The 15,162-nt window shown below is 47.8% G+C and overlaps 1 protein-coding gene across 5 annotated transcripts in view; it reads left to right on the top strand.

Moving 5' to 3' along the window:
- SPECC1 (sperm antigen with calponin homology and coiled-coil domains 1) overlaps positions 1-15,162 on the top strand; it is a 285,593-nt gene that overhangs the window by 68,182 nt on the left and 202,249 nt on the right. The window lies entirely within an intron of this gene.

The following is a 15,162-nucleotide window of genomic DNA, read 5'->3' as shown; positions in this document are numbered from 1 at the left end:
ATCGAGCCCCGCATCGGGCTCTCCGCTCGATGGGAAGCCTGCTTCCCCCTCTCTCTCTGCCTTTCTCTCTGCCTGCTTGTGATCTCTCTCTCTGTTAAATGAATACGTAAAACATATATATATATATAAAAGAAGCACTCATAAAATATATTTACCAAAAAAAAAAAAAATATATGGAGCCTTCCTGTCACTCGCAAAATTCCCTTTGTGGCCCTTTACAGGAAGTCCGGGTTCCAGCCCCACCCCAATCCCGTGGCACCCAGCAAACGCCGACCAGCTTTCTATCACCCTGCGTTATTTTCGGTGTTTCTAGCATTTCACATCCGTGGAACCCTACACTGTGTAGTGCTTGGTGTCCAGTTCTTTGATTCAAGACAATGCTTTTGAGATTCCTCCTCATCGTTCTGTGTGTGTGTCATTCATTCCTTTTTATTGATAGGTATGGGATGTATTAGTTTGATGATCTCTTCACGCCTGTGTGTGTGTGTGTGTGGCAGTGGTACCTCTATGTTTATGGGACCAGATCTTCAAGAGCTGCATTTTTTAATCATCCACCTGTAGGTGAGTCTTTGGCCTTCTGACCATTTAGGAAGGTTAAGTTCCAGGCTTGACTGATCAGAGTCACACTGGGAGCTCATTAAAAATTGATAAGCAGGGGGCGCCTGGGTGGCTCAGTGGGTTAAGCCGCTGCCTTCGGCTCAGGTCATGATCTCAGAGTCCTGGGATCGAGTCCCGCATCGGGCTCTGCTGAGCAGAGATGCCGCTTCCCTCTCTCTCTCTCTGCCTGCCTCTCCATCTACTTGTGATGTCTCTCTGTCAAATAAATAAATAAAATCTTTAAAAAAAAATTGATAAGCAGGACTCAACTTTGGTGGGTTGGGTCAGGACCCCATGCATGTGTGCTTTTAACCAGCCTTGAAGGTAATTTTGATCAGCCTTGTGACTCTTGTGCAAATAGTACCCATGGAGTTATAATCTCACCAGTCCTGTTGGCTCATCACTGAGAGGCCTGGGTATTTTTCTGGATATTATCCTTCCTGGGTGTTGATCACATCAACTTTACCTGCCACAGGTCACCCTCGCCATTGATTTTTTTCACTAATTCACCAAAAGGCATCAATCTAGACACCGTGCATAATTGCAAAAGCGATTCAAACTTGGCACTTAAAATTAGTTGGAGATAAGTGATATTGACACACACGATCATACATAAACAGCATTGATAATGTAAGAGGCACACACATAAAGTGCTTGGAATTTAGAGGTACATGAAATAATTTCCATCTTTTTGTGCGTGTCAGGAGGCAGTTGTCAAATACGGTTACAGGAAAAGGTAACATCTGATCTGGGACTTGAAGGATGGGTAAGATTTGTGCCTAAGGGGGTTGAGGGTAGGAAAAGCAGACCTGGCAGAGGGAACAGGAAGAAAACAAGAAGAAAGGCTGGGAGGTGGGCAAGGTGCATGCTGCTGGGGGCCTGGAAAGCCACCTTGACTGGAGCTTGGATAGCATAAGGTTGGCAAGGTAGGCATGGCCCAGCACAAGGGGAGCCTTAGATTACCTTCATTCAGCTCACTTGAGCTTTAACAAATACACGTGTAGCCACTGCCACAATCAGGACTTACAACCCTTCTCTCACCCTCAAAATTTCCTTCTACTGCTTTATCGTCAGCCCCTCTGATGTGTGCTTTCTAATACACTGAACAATTAATTCTGATACTCTTTTCCTGGAGATAGCATCACATCGTGCAGGTTAAGACCTCAGTCCCAGAAGTCTGCCCCCATCCCTCCCTCACTCCCAGTTCAGGCCAATCACAAGTCCAGCTTGGAGGTTCCCACAACCCCCTCCTCAGGTTCAGTTAATTTGCTAGAGCGGCTCACAGAACTCAGAAAAACGTTTATGGACTTTTACCAGTTCCTTATGAAAGGTGTAATAAAGAATGTAGATGAACAGCCCCCTGAAGAGGATATAGTGTGAGTTCTCAGGCCATGATAACCACTGCTCTGTTTTCTATCCCTGTAGAGATGCCTTTTCCAGAATGTCACATAAATGGAATCATACAGTAGTAACCTTTTAAGCTTGGCTTCTTTCACTTAGCATAATGAATTTATAATTCTTCCTTTTTTTTTTTTTCTTTGTGCATGTTGTTCAGTACATGGGCATACCACAGCTTATCCACTCACCACTGAAGGACAGGCAGGTTATTTCAAATTCTCACTATTATGAACCAGGCCATTTTGAACATTCATATTACAAATGTTTGTGTGAACACAAGTCTTTATTTCTCTTAGATAAATGCTGAGGAGTGGGACCACTAAATTGTCTAAGTGCAGATTTAATTTTATAAGAAATGACTACACTGTTTTGCAAAGAATCTGTACCATTTTGCATTTCTGCCAGCAATGAATGAGAGTTCCAGTTGCTCCAAATACTTGCTAGCACTTGATACAGTTTTTATTGCATTATTTACTTTCTAGCCATTCTTCTAGGTCTGTAGTAGTATCTCCTTGTGGTTTCATTTTGCGTTTACTTAATGACTAATGGTGTTGAGCATCTTTTCATGTGCTCTTTTCCCATTCCAAAAATAGCTTCTTTGGTAAAATGTTGAAATCTTTGCCCATGTTTTTGTTGAGTTCTGTGTTTTGTTACTGTTGAGTTGGGCAAGTTTTTCATAAATTCAGGAATCAAGTCCTTCATTTTGTGTGTGTGTGTGTGTGTGTTCTGCAGATGCTTTTCTTCTAATCCGTGGCTCGTCTTTTCATTTTCTTGATAATGTCTTTGGAAGAGGTGAAGTTTTAAATTGTGGTGAAGTCTAACTTATCAGGTTTTTTTTTTTTTTTCATTTATCTTATGGATCATGCTTTTAGTGTTGTATCTAGGAAATCTTTGCTGAACCTAACATCACAAAGATTCTCTCCTCTTTTCCTCTAGTACTATTCTAGTTCTGCTTGGGTTTCATATTTAGGTCATGGTTCATCTTTAACCAGCAGTTATTATGGGCCAAACCCTGGGCCCAGCCGGGGAATCACAGAGGCATAAGAAAGAGTCTTTTGATCGAGTGTCATCTAGGCTGGGGAGCTGGGCGTGGGGGAGAAAGTCAACAGAATGTGAAGCTCACATAAGGGGCGCTGTGGACACTCACTGTGCTGGGGAAGCAGTACTATTTGCTGGACAAGGGGCCGGAAGCTAGGTTTTACAAGGACTGTCAGAGTTGGGCTGAGAGTGGGATCCGGGGCAGGCAGCCCACTGGTCTGGGCGTGGAGTGGCCTTGGGGAGGCCTGGAGAACAGACAATCCATAGCCAGCAGCCATCGCCACGCTGGGTCTGAGCACTAGGCACCTCGAAGGAGTGGGCAGAGCACGGAGTGGGCAGAGCACGAACTGTGCCTTACTCTGAAACAAAGAGAAGGCGGGGGGCGACGTTACCATTTGGCTCATGCTATGCTTTTTGAGGGACGGGGATCGTCTTTCTTCCCTGAACGTCACTCAGACACAACTGTAGCACAAAGCCCTTCCTTCAGGGGCAGCTGTGGTGACCTCCCCTAACTGTCTCCAGCTCTCACCCTAGGGACAGAGCCGGGGGCCTTGGCTGCGGTGATGCTCCGTGTAGATTTCCTCCTGGGACTCGCGCAAGGGACACGTAATGACAGGGTGATCCCAGGAGCAGGCGGCAGCATGATCCCTCATATTCTCGGCCATTGTACTTATTTCAAACACAATACCAGAAGCATGTCGTGCTGGGGAAAAAGAGAGCATATTCCAGGCCTGAATAAATTAACCCTTCAAAGCACAGCGGTGGCTTTCATTAGCCAGCTGGCATTATGGGAAGATAGCTGAAGCCCGTGGGTTCGAAAAGAGTATTTCAGGAATGCGAAAGCAAGCAATCAGCTGCATTCAGTGATTTAACTTAATCCAGTAACAATAAGGAAATCCAGCTGAGTGACAGCCTCGCACAGCCTCTGCGAAGGGACAGACTCTGCCTGTTACTCAGAGAGGGTGTCCACCAGGACTTGGGGGTAACCGGGGTGACAGTGCAGGCAAGAGTTAGCTCCTTGCCCCTTCGGAACCTATGCAAGCTCCAGAAAATTTCTGTCTTTCCCTCATTTCTTGCCAGCGGCCCCCAGGAGGGCACCCAGACTTCTATGAGGTTCAGCTGCTGCCCAGCCTATCCCTTCTCCCTCCTCCACCCCAGGGCCAGCGCACTTTCCCCGGGATGCCGGCTGCCTGCAAGACCTCCCTCGCTGCCTGCCATGCTATGGGTACCTTGCCACAGCTCCTGGGGCCACACCGTTACCCCCTGCTGCTACCACTGGTCCCTGCCACCACGATGGGTTTTTTGTTTTTGGGGATTTTTTGTTTTTTGGGTTTTTTTGTAGTTGGGAGGTGCCAGACAGCCAAGAATTCACTATGTCCCCCAAATACTCCATACAGTGGCAGACCTCAGAATTTCCTTGTTGCTTTAATGGTCCAATTCCTGCCTGTCTCCCTCATCCCTCATCCCTAGAGGGGTGTCAGGGACTGCCAGGGGGCCCTCCCTCACCGGCCTCCTGACAAGCCACCCCTGCTGGGCCCCAGCCTTCCGCGTGGTTGGGGTCCAGTGGAGACCTTGCTCTTCTGAACTCTGTAAGCTCTCATGACATAGGGCTACCTTCTCAGAATAAAGTCATCATCCTAGAAGATGCACTTCTACCTGTTGGGTGTCCTTTTTGGGTCTGTCAGCAGCCATGAAGACTCTGACCACGTCAGAGGAGAAGACCACCATCGTTGAGCGAGAAACCAGATCCAGTCTTATTTTCCCCCTCTATATATAGTCTCTACTTGGCCAAGTTCAAAATTTACTTTGGTTTTTGGCTCAGTTGTCTCCCCGCCAAACACAAACACACGCGGTGGCTTGAGCCCTCATCGGGAGACTCCCCTCCCTTGGTCTCCTGTGGGCACCCCGTCTCTGACGGGAGATGCAGATGAGTGGAGAGAAATGAGGAGAGCCGAGCACACAACTTCCAAGAGGAAGAGAAATTCAGTGGTCACGATTAAAGCCCTGAAGGGGGAACGAACCCCTTGAGGAAGTCCTGTTGCCTCACTCACAGACCTCGCTGGCTGGAGAGCTTGCTCCCACCATGGGGGACGGTGATGTGGAGGAGGAACTACTGCCCCGAGTGCTCTTGCCTCTGAATCAGAAGTGGGGTGTGGGTGGGATGCCTCTACCACAACTCTTGGATGGGTAAGCCACTTTCTTAGCAAGGGATCACATGAGACGACCCTCTCTGGTTTCTCTTGTTGAGTCGCATTTGTAATATATGTAGTGGCTTTGTGCCCTCCCCCCTCCCGGGTCATGGTAGGGCAGGTGCACTGAGGTGTGTTGGTGGAGGGCACAGGATTCTGCTGGGTGGGTGGGGCAGTGTGCCCTGAGGTCCTTGCATTGTTCCTAGAGGAAGTAGAACAGAATGAGTCAGAGCTGGCCTGCCTGTTGCCTTGGGAGCTGTGTCCCTGACATCACGGGGCCTCACCCCTTGTCCCACCTGCCTTAGGGGCCCCACTCAGGAACAAAGATACAAAAAGAGGTTGGATAAGAGACGAGATACCTAGACTTGATCCTTTAAATGATTGGGTCCCTAAGTCTGTGGTTACCTCCGGCTACCACTAAGGCATCTAATATAATTTCATTTATTTTTATGTTTCAGTTAAGACATCTGAAATCTTAAACCATAAAAATGGAAAGGATTGTTTCTCTATTACTGTAAAACTAGGATGCATACCAAAAATTTTAAAAGGCTAACTTTCAGGAATAAGTCCAGGAAATGAGATGACGGGATAGGTGATTTTAGAGATTTGGTATTGAATAATTTTAGGAATTATTTCTCCAGCATGTTCTAAGTGATTGAGATGAATTTTTATAATGCTCATGCTTACACATCAACGTGAATAATATTTTCAAGGTAATGATGCTAGGAGGCATTATAGCCGTGTCAGTGGGCTTCTCAACCTGAAAGCAATTTTGGGATTGGATTTCTTTCCCACCGGTTTAAAAACTCGTGTATATGGAAAAAGCATGTCATTGCTTTATAATTCTGTCTTGTATTTGCCTATTAATTCAGCATGTACTCAGTGAATGATACCCATTTGCTAGGCCTTGTGCTACCCAATGAGGGACAGGCAGGGAGATGCCAGCACCCATTTCTTCAGTGAAAGTCAGAAGCTAAGTATCCTTTAGTGAGTGTTTATTGAGCACCAGCTACATGCCCCCCAGTGTAAAGGCTGCAGACCCCGTGATGAACAAGGGTGGTAAAAACCCCCTTGGCCCTGAGCTTCCATAGTGGCAGAGGAAGGCAGATGATCAATGACCGTGACAGTCCTAGTTTGGTGAGGTCGGAAGAAATGGATGGGGTGGGGAGGGGTGTGGCATGTAGTGGGAGAGCTACTCAAGAGAATGGAACGAAAACCTCCTAAGAGGCAGTGCTCTTGAGCACAGACCAACTGAGTGGAAGGGAGCCCACCATGTGAAGAGTTGGGAAAACCAGCCAAGTGGAGGGAGCAGAGAGTTCAGAGTTCTTTATTGGGAACTCCCTGGTCACGTTCAAGGAGCTGGAAGCCATCTGTGGGTCGGAGTAGGTCAGAGCTTCGTGACTGAGGTGGGCCAGTCCTGGTGACCAAGAGCCTGGGTTGGGGGTACTGTTGAAGCCTCCACGTGAGAGACCAGGATGGCTCAGGTGGGAGCAGATCATGGACAGGATATGGAAGTGCCGAAAGGGAGCCGCAGAGTTTTCTGGAAGTTTAGAAAGGGGATCGAACATTCATAGAGGGAGGTCTCGAGGTGAATGCCCCAAGATAAGAACCATGAGCCCTCTGGCCAAGTGGATGAGAACCATGAGCCCTCTGGCCAAGTGGAGAAGATCAGGGTAAGTGGAAGGGGGGCTTGGCCAAGCCCTGTTGGGTTGTCCCTTAAATTGGAAGAAGGAGGAGCCATGAATCCAGGCCTGGGTACCCAGCCAGAAGGGGCACTGCCTGGGTCCACACTGGGGAAGTTAGCAGACTTCACGGCCTCACTCGTCACCGACTGTACAGCGTGGGTGACAACAGCTGCCACGGGGCCATCAGCACTAGAGAAAGTCATCTCTAGCGATCGCTGAATGTCATGCCTGGCACATAGTCGGTGTTGATAAATGTTAGCTTAAAAATAAGTTAAGACGAAGGGTTTTGAGCAGGAAGTGATGATCCCAGCAGAACTTTGGGAAGTCTGTCAGGAATCCAGGGACGAGGAACTTTCCCTAGGGAAGTCTGCATTGAAGAAAAAGGCAGGCTTCTCTCAGGAAATGGGGCAGGAATCCCATCTCCCGGCCTGGGCAGCTGCCGGCTAGAGAAACACGAGCCCCAGGGAAGAGCCCACAATGTCACTGAGGTTTTGGGTCAGGGAGAGCAAGCCAAAGTTTGTGCTGATAATAAAAAGGGGAAGTCGGGGGGGAAGCCGGCTAGTCAGGGTCTATGCTGTAACACTGTGCTGCAGTTTGGCCATGCTTGGGCAAAGGCAAGGAGGTTGCCCCCTGGGAAGGGCTCACAGGCCAGCCTCGTAGCAGGTAAGTCAGCAGACACGTCTCAGAGCCCTGGTGAGGCCCACTGGACTGGGAGAAGTTTCTAGAGGAGAGATAATTGACCTCACTTCAGAAGGCAGCATTGAAGTTGGCTGGGCCAAGGGGGCACAACCGGTGTCCTGAGCTTCAAGCTCTGTTGGCCCCACACATCTCGTCTGGGTCTCTCTCCTCCAATGAGAGCAGAGAGCCACAGACTGGAGAGAGCGCTAAAGGATGAACAGGAGGCACTTCTTCCCCCAGCCCCCTCCTCAACGAGTCTCCATGGCTTGGTTGCATTTCTCTACTGAAGGCCACAGTTTCTGTCTTTCAGTCTCCCTGGGTCTCATCTACTTCCTCCCTTGAGTCCTGCAGGCCTCGGGGTGATAACGGTCCTAACCTCCTCTTGTTGCTCCACCAAAGCCTGCCCACAGCCTTGAAAACAAGGCTGCCCACAGCCTTGAAAACAAGCCCTCCTCATCGTCCCAGCTGATGTCCCAGCCAGGGCCCAGAACCTGGGACCAAATAAATGACATGGCCCATGAAGCTTCCACCTAAAGGGATTGGAAAGTCTCCAGTTTCCTCCTACACTCTTATTGTCTGTTTTCTTAACCACATTTTTTTTTAAAGATTTTATTTATTTATTTGACAGACAGAGATCACAAGTAGGCAGAGAGGCAGGCAGAGAGAGAGAGGAGGAAGCAGGCTCCCTGCCGAGCAGAGAGCCCGATGCGGGACTCGATCCCAGGACCCTGAGATCATGACCTGAGCCGAAGGCAGCGGCTTAACCCACTGAGCCACCCAGGTGCCCCTCTTAACCACATTTTTAAAAAATAGTGGTAAATGGGGCATCTGGGTGGCTCAGTGGATTAAAGCCTCTGCCTTCGGCTCAGGTCATGATCCCAGGGTCCTGGGATCAAGCCCCAAATCAGGCTCTCTGCTTGGCAGGGAGCCTGGTGCCCCCCTCCCCCCCCGCCGCCTGCCTCTCTGCCTACTTGTGATCTCTGTCTGTCAAATAAATAAATAAAATCTTTTTAAAAATTTAAAAAATTAAAAAAAAATTAAAAATGGTGGTAAAACACACATAATATGAAATTTACCATTGCAACCGTTTTTAAGCGGACAATTCCATGGCATTAAGTATACTTGTAATGGTGTGCACCGTTCCACCACAGATCTGTAGTCCCCTTATAAAACTGGAATTCTAGACCTATGAGACAGTAACCTCCATGCCATCCTCCCCCCAGCCTCTGGCAACCACCATTTTACTTTCTGTCTCGACAAACTTGACTATTTTATAGAAGTGGAATCCCACGTATGGAATTTGTTTTTTTCTAGCTGGTTCATTTCACTTAGCATCACGTCCTCAGGGTTCATCCGTGTCGTGGCACGTATCTCATTTCCTTTCTTTTTAGGGCTGACTCCTGTCCCACTGGATGCATATGCCACATTTTGTTTATTCGTTCATCCATCAGTAGATGCTTGGGTTACTTCTGTCTTTGGCTGTGGTGACTAATGCTGCTAAGACCGTAGAGGGAAAGTATCTTTTTGAGATTCTGCTTTCCATTATTTGGGCATATATCTAGAAGTGGGCTTACCACCTGTGATAACCTTATTTTGGAGGGTTTTTTTTTTTGAGGAACTCCCATACTGTTTTCCAGAGGGGGTGCACCATTTTATATTCGCAGCAATATACACCAGCGTTCCAGTTTCTCTACATCCTCACCAACACTTGTCGTTTTGTTGTGGTTGTTGTTGCTGTGCAGAATAGCCATCCTGGTGGGTTGGATGTGCGTATCTCATTGTGGTTGTCATTTCCACTTCCCTAACGATTAGTCCTGTGGAGCCCCTTTTCATGTCCTTGCTGCCCATGTGTGTATCTTCTTTGGAGAAATGTCTATTCAAGTTCTTCGTCCGTTTCAAATCATGTTTGCTTTCTTTGAGTTGTTGGGAGTTCTTTATACATCCTGGGTATTAACCCTTTCTTCGTCTGCTCAGGCTGCCATAACCAAAAGCAGAGACTCAGTGGCTTAAACAACAGATGTTTATTTCTTACAGTTCTGGGGGCTGGGAAGTCCAAGACCAGGGCGCTGGCTGATTGATTTCTTTCTGAGGGCTCTTTCCGGGCTCATAGATGGCTGCCTTCTTACTTGGTCCTCCTAAGATCTCTCTTTGATTCCAAGGCCACCAATCCTGTCAAATTAGGATCCCGCCCTCATTTATGACCTCATTTAATTTTGTCTCCTAAAAGCCCTGTCTCCACATACAATAACATTGGGGGCTAGGATTTCAGCATATGAATATGGGAGTGTGGGGGACATCATTCAGTCCACAGCAGACACCCTTACCAGAAAAATGATTTGCAGGTATCTTCTCCCATTCCATGAAATTTTTTTTTTTTTTTTTTTTTTTGCTCTGTCGATTGTGTCCTTTGATGCACAAAGGTTTTTAATTTTGACTTAGTCCAATTTATCTATTTTCTTCTTTGGTTGCCTGTGCTTTCGGTGTCATATCAAACAACCCATTGTCAAATCGACGTCACAAAGGTTTTCCCCTTTGTTTTCTTCTAAGCGTTTTACAATTTTAATGCTTGCATTTAGGTCTTTGATCCGCTTTTGAGCTAACTTTTGTTTATGGCGCAAGCTAAGGCTCCAAATTCGTTCTTTTGATTGTGGATAGCCAGTTTTCCCAGCACCATTTGTTGAAAAGACTGCCTGCCCTTCCCTACTGAATGGTCCTGGCACTGCATTACAGTTTTTATTCTTAGTTACCCTTCGATAGTTCTTTTAAAACTATTTCTACAGAAAGAGCTCTTGGAAGTATTTTATTTCCATGTCCTTTTCTCCTGTCTTGGCTCATGCACTTTAAATGCTTTGATGTGAAGCCAGATTATAGGTAAGGAAATAACTACTAATTAGTGGCCATCCACTGCTTGGGATGTTGCCTTCTTGGTTTAGCTTTGGAGACAGCAGGATGGCCTGGGGCAGTGATTCTGAGCTCTTGCCCATCTCAATATAGCTCCCAGATTACAGCCTCTTTCTCGGGTCTGATTTCATATTCAGTGACCCAACTCCTCAGTTCCTTATCCCAGATCACACCCTAGATGCTATGGAGCTCTGCCTTGTGGCAACATCTCATCATTGCTACAAGTTCTTCCTCCATTTTTGACATGGATTGTTTGTTTTTTTCAGGTTTGAGATGGTGTGGTTAGCGACGTACAGATGTTCTTTTCTGTTTAGATTTTGTTTTATCATTTCCTGGTACTTGTTTCCTTTAAATGACTTCTGCTGATGAGATAAATTATAGTTTGCCATTTTTCTTCTGAGACTGCATGGAGATCTATTCTTTTCCTTACTTATCAGGAAGGGATCTAAGGCAAATGGGATGAGTTCTCCTCTCCAGACCACAGGAAATAATAAATTTGGAAGAGTTTCCTGTGGCCGCCAGCTGAAGTCTGGGATTCCCTCAGCTGCTCCCAAAACAGATTCTCGGCATTAAAGGTTCTGTGTTGGATGGGAAATGAACCAGGTGCCCGACTAAGAACCAGCACCCAAGGACTACTCTTCTTCCTCTAGAACTGTCTCTCAACCTTGACTACTGACATTATAGGCCAGACCCTTCTTAATTGTCGGGGCCGCCCTTTGGCTTGTAGGATGTCCAACAGCATCTCCAGGTCTACCCAGTAGCACACCCCAAGTTGTGACAACCAGCACTGTCTCCATACGCTGCCAAAGGCCCTGGGTGGCAGAACCACCCACCCCAGTTTGCGACCTCCTGTGGACGAGGTCAAGAGCAAAGGCAGCACATGCTCTGAAAGGCTCAAGCTAGATATTTTCAGCCTGTTGTTCACTTGTGTTCTGTTTCCTGCCGAGTCCCCTGGTGATTGAGCTATGTGAACATTCATATTTTGTTAGTTCTCAGACTTGAATGCCTTAGCTTTCCACTTCCTGGAGCTTATTGTGCTTGTAGTCAGGACCTCCGTGGCCCTCCCACTCCCAGACGCTTGTTATTACACAATCGGCAAGAATGGGTTCCCCATCGCCCTTGTGTTCTCTTGCCTTAAAAAGGTCAGAGGTCTGAGGCCCTCAAGCAACCGTTCCAGCACAGGTTCCGAGGGCAGCAGTGAAGGAGCTGGGGAACGTGTTTGGAGGGAGCGGGAGGCCTGTGCATGGGCTCTGATGTTCCCCCAGGACCAGACACCTAATCGTATTCCTAAAATAGCTGTTACCATTTCCCTCCTCCGCCCCTCCCTCCTCTCTCCTGTTTCTTTTCTACTTAATGCCATATAATTTATGAGTTACGGTCTAAGTATAAGTCTCACTCTCTTCTGTAAAGGAAAGAAGCTTGGTAAGAGCATAAAATGTTTGGAGAATTTAAAGAAAAGACCCCAGGAAGGCTCTCTTCCCACCCCTGCGGGAGTGGGCTCCTAGATCTAATTATAATGCCTTCATCAGCTTGATCCTTTGAGATGGGTTAGAAGGGTTTGCAGAAATCAGGGAATTAACAATGGAAATCTTAAAAACAACAAAAAAAACTCCCTGTACTTGGCCAGAGCCCATCTATTTATTTAATGTTACTAACTCATATCCATAAGGAGGTTACTCTTCACCCAGAATTCACACCTGTGTTCTCAGCAGCTAGGCTGTATTAAGGTTGGGGCCGATTCTCAGGATGGGTCAGCTCTCAGTGTTCATTTTCCTCTCTGCTCCGCCTCTTCCATGTTTTCGCAAGAAAACAGGCTGCTCTGTGTACAGGAGGAGCCCTTTCCTTTAATCTGGTGTGTCTGGCTCCTGCCCCCGAAATTGGTTTAATGGGTCCATTGCTGTGTACTGTTAAGATAATAAAGCGGGACCGCCCTCTGCTGAACACAATGGACAGTTTGTGTGGGGAAGGCAGCTACCGTCAGCTGAGTGCCTTTTACATGCCTGGCCCTCGGTATCCATGTTTTCTTTCCATCTGTGCTACCTGCACTTTATTGGGTGAAGATGTGGAGAATCAGGGTGTTGGGAAAGCATGCCTGTGTTCACACAGCAAACAGTGATGCTGGGTTTGGACCAGGAGCATTGGATCCAGAAGCTTTCCTGCTCTCCTGTGGGAGCAAAGATGATTCACGGAGGCCCTATCCATCCCTGGTACGTAAGGGCCAATGACCGCTGGGTTTGAATCCTGGCTCTGTCATAAATTCCATTGATTTGGGCAAGTCACTTAACCCTCCTGAGCCAGTGTTTCCCCCTCTGCAAAGTGGGGGTGATACTTAACTTGCCTCCCAGGGTTTGCCCATGAAGAGCACTTGGCAGAGCCTCGCCAGGCTCAGAGTGGCACAGAGTGGTTGCCCTTACACACAGCACATTTCCGTAACAAACGGGTTCCCTGTGTCAAGAAGTGGGGTGCATGAAAGTCTGCAGAAATCTGGGAGTGGGGCCTATGGGCACCTGCTCCGCTTCCAGCAGGAGGCCTTCCTGCCAGTGGGCAGAGGGCAGGACCCACGCTGGCCAAGCACTGCCAATGGATGGCTCTGAGCATAAATCTTTCCAGTCTGTTCCAGAAGAGCCCAGAGCCGGGTATGAGCAGGGCAAGGGCGAAAAGGCAGTCTCCAGACAACTTGGAGAATGCTAGAAGACACTGGTCCAGGCTGGAGGTGAGGGCTGGGATGAAGTTTAGTAACATCCTAAGCCATGAGAAGGGGGAGCAGGGCGCAAAGCTAGCATTGGGTCTGACTGGAGCGTTTTCCCATCCACCAGCTCTCATCGTCTCCTCCGTCCCTGGGCAGCTGCACTGATCCTGAAGAACCCAGTACAGCTCCAGGGGTCCCATCCCGGGCACTCTCCCTACCTATAGGGTTCTCTTCCGGGTACCCATGAGTAGGGCATCAGTTATCTCATTTCTGTATATATATTGAATTCGGAAAGAAGGTGGCATTTGAAGGGAAGAATCTGGCTGGTGGACGGGTCCAAAATAGAAGGCTTTGTCTGGGAAAAGTGATGGGGAAAAAGGAGTGAAGAGAGCCAAGAAAGGATAGCATGGCCAACAGGAGGGGTCCCAATGAGACACGGTCTCCGGCTACATCCATTTGGAAATAATTTGATTGGGTTCAGAAGGTTCTAGGAGGGATAAAGAAAGGAGGGATGATGCAAGGGAAGAAACCCTGAGAATTCTGCCTCAGAGCAAGTAACTCATCCGTCTTCGAAAGCCGGCTAAACATATTCCAGGTGCACTGTCCAGAAGATGGCCAGATTTGTGGCCAGAGATTAAGAGAGGAGTTTAGATCTTGAGTGTTTTGACCAAGAATCACTTTGGTCTAGGGCAGAATCACATTATGCCTTCATAAAGTAAGCCCTGGCATAGTCCTCTTGAACGAGTTGTAATCATTACATACAGGGATGCCTTGATGAAACAGAATTTTTGATTCATCTTCCTAAAGACGGGCTGACGTGTTACAGGCTGATTCTGTAGTAACTGATAAAAGGAATCAGTCATGCTCTTCAAGAATTACTCAGGCTATGTCAGCTCGTTTCTGTTGTGGGAATCCCAGTAAAATGAGTTACTGTGTCGTTGTCAACCTAGGCATGCTCTCAACGTTGCCATGGAAACCAGCATTAAGACTCGCGGGTCAAGAAAGCAAAGAAAAATAATTGGTGCTAAACATCAATAAAATATACGAGGAGTACAACAGAATGAAAAAAAAAAATCATCACGATGCCTGGCACCAAGCTGAGACTAATCAGGCTCAGCACTAAATCATAAAACTGAAATCACGAAGACGTTTTCTCAGAGACACTGGAGAGAATGCAGGGCAAAGTCTTTATAAATACGTATCCTTACCTGTAGCCACGTTTGCACAGCTGCGGGCACAGCAGCGATGGGCTCCCGGTGGATTCTTGGACACATGCCGTCCCCAGCAACTTGCTGGAAGCAGGAAGAGGCGCTGGCTGGTCCCTGCTGAGAAGCACTGTCAATGGAAATGGTGTCTTCCAGCCGGGACCAGGGAGAGGTCACAGCCTGAGCTAGGCTGCACTGGTGGCCTATTGTTTTTCCAATAGGTGACTAGTGCGGTCTGCTTGGATGCTGGGAGGTGCGGGAGAGGGGGCCCAGAGCTGCTTGGCCCCAGCTAGGATCCCTCCCTGAGGACAGTTCATGAGACCTCAAGGTTCTAGGAGCGTGGCCGCTGGAAACAGCTGTCTGTCCCCTACTGGTGTTTTTTAAAGTGCATTTTTCCCGTTTGTTTCTTTGAGGGGATGCTGCATTACCTGGGGTTTTGGTATTCTGTGCCACACCTTAGTCATTGCAATACACGAAGGCTGGGGCAGGGCTGGAGAAAGCATTTCCCTCCTGTGCGGTTGCACAACTGATAGAAGGAATCTGAGGGGCGCCTGGGTGGCTCAGTTGGTTAAGCAGCTGCCTTTGGCTTCGGTAGTCCTGGGATCGAGTCCTGCATGGGGCTCCTTGCTCAGCAGGGAGCCTGCTTCTCCCTCTCCCTCTGCCTACTGCTCTGCCTACCTGTGCGCTCTCTCTATCTCTCTGTCAAATAAATAAATAAGATCTTAAAAAAAAAAAAGGAAGGAAGGAAGGAAACGGGCTCTAAGAGGGCTCTAATGAGAGCC

The sequence above is a fragment of the Mustela erminea genome, chromosome 18 (assembly GCF_009829155.1).
Source record: "Mustela erminea isolate mMusErm1 chromosome 18, mMusErm1.Pri, whole genome shotgun sequence".
Classification (NCBI taxonomy): Eukaryota; Metazoa; Chordata; class Mammalia; order Carnivora; family Mustelidae; genus Mustela; species Mustela erminea.
Note: the sequence above shows the minus strand (reverse complement) of the source record. Positions and strands in the feature narration are given on the sequence as shown.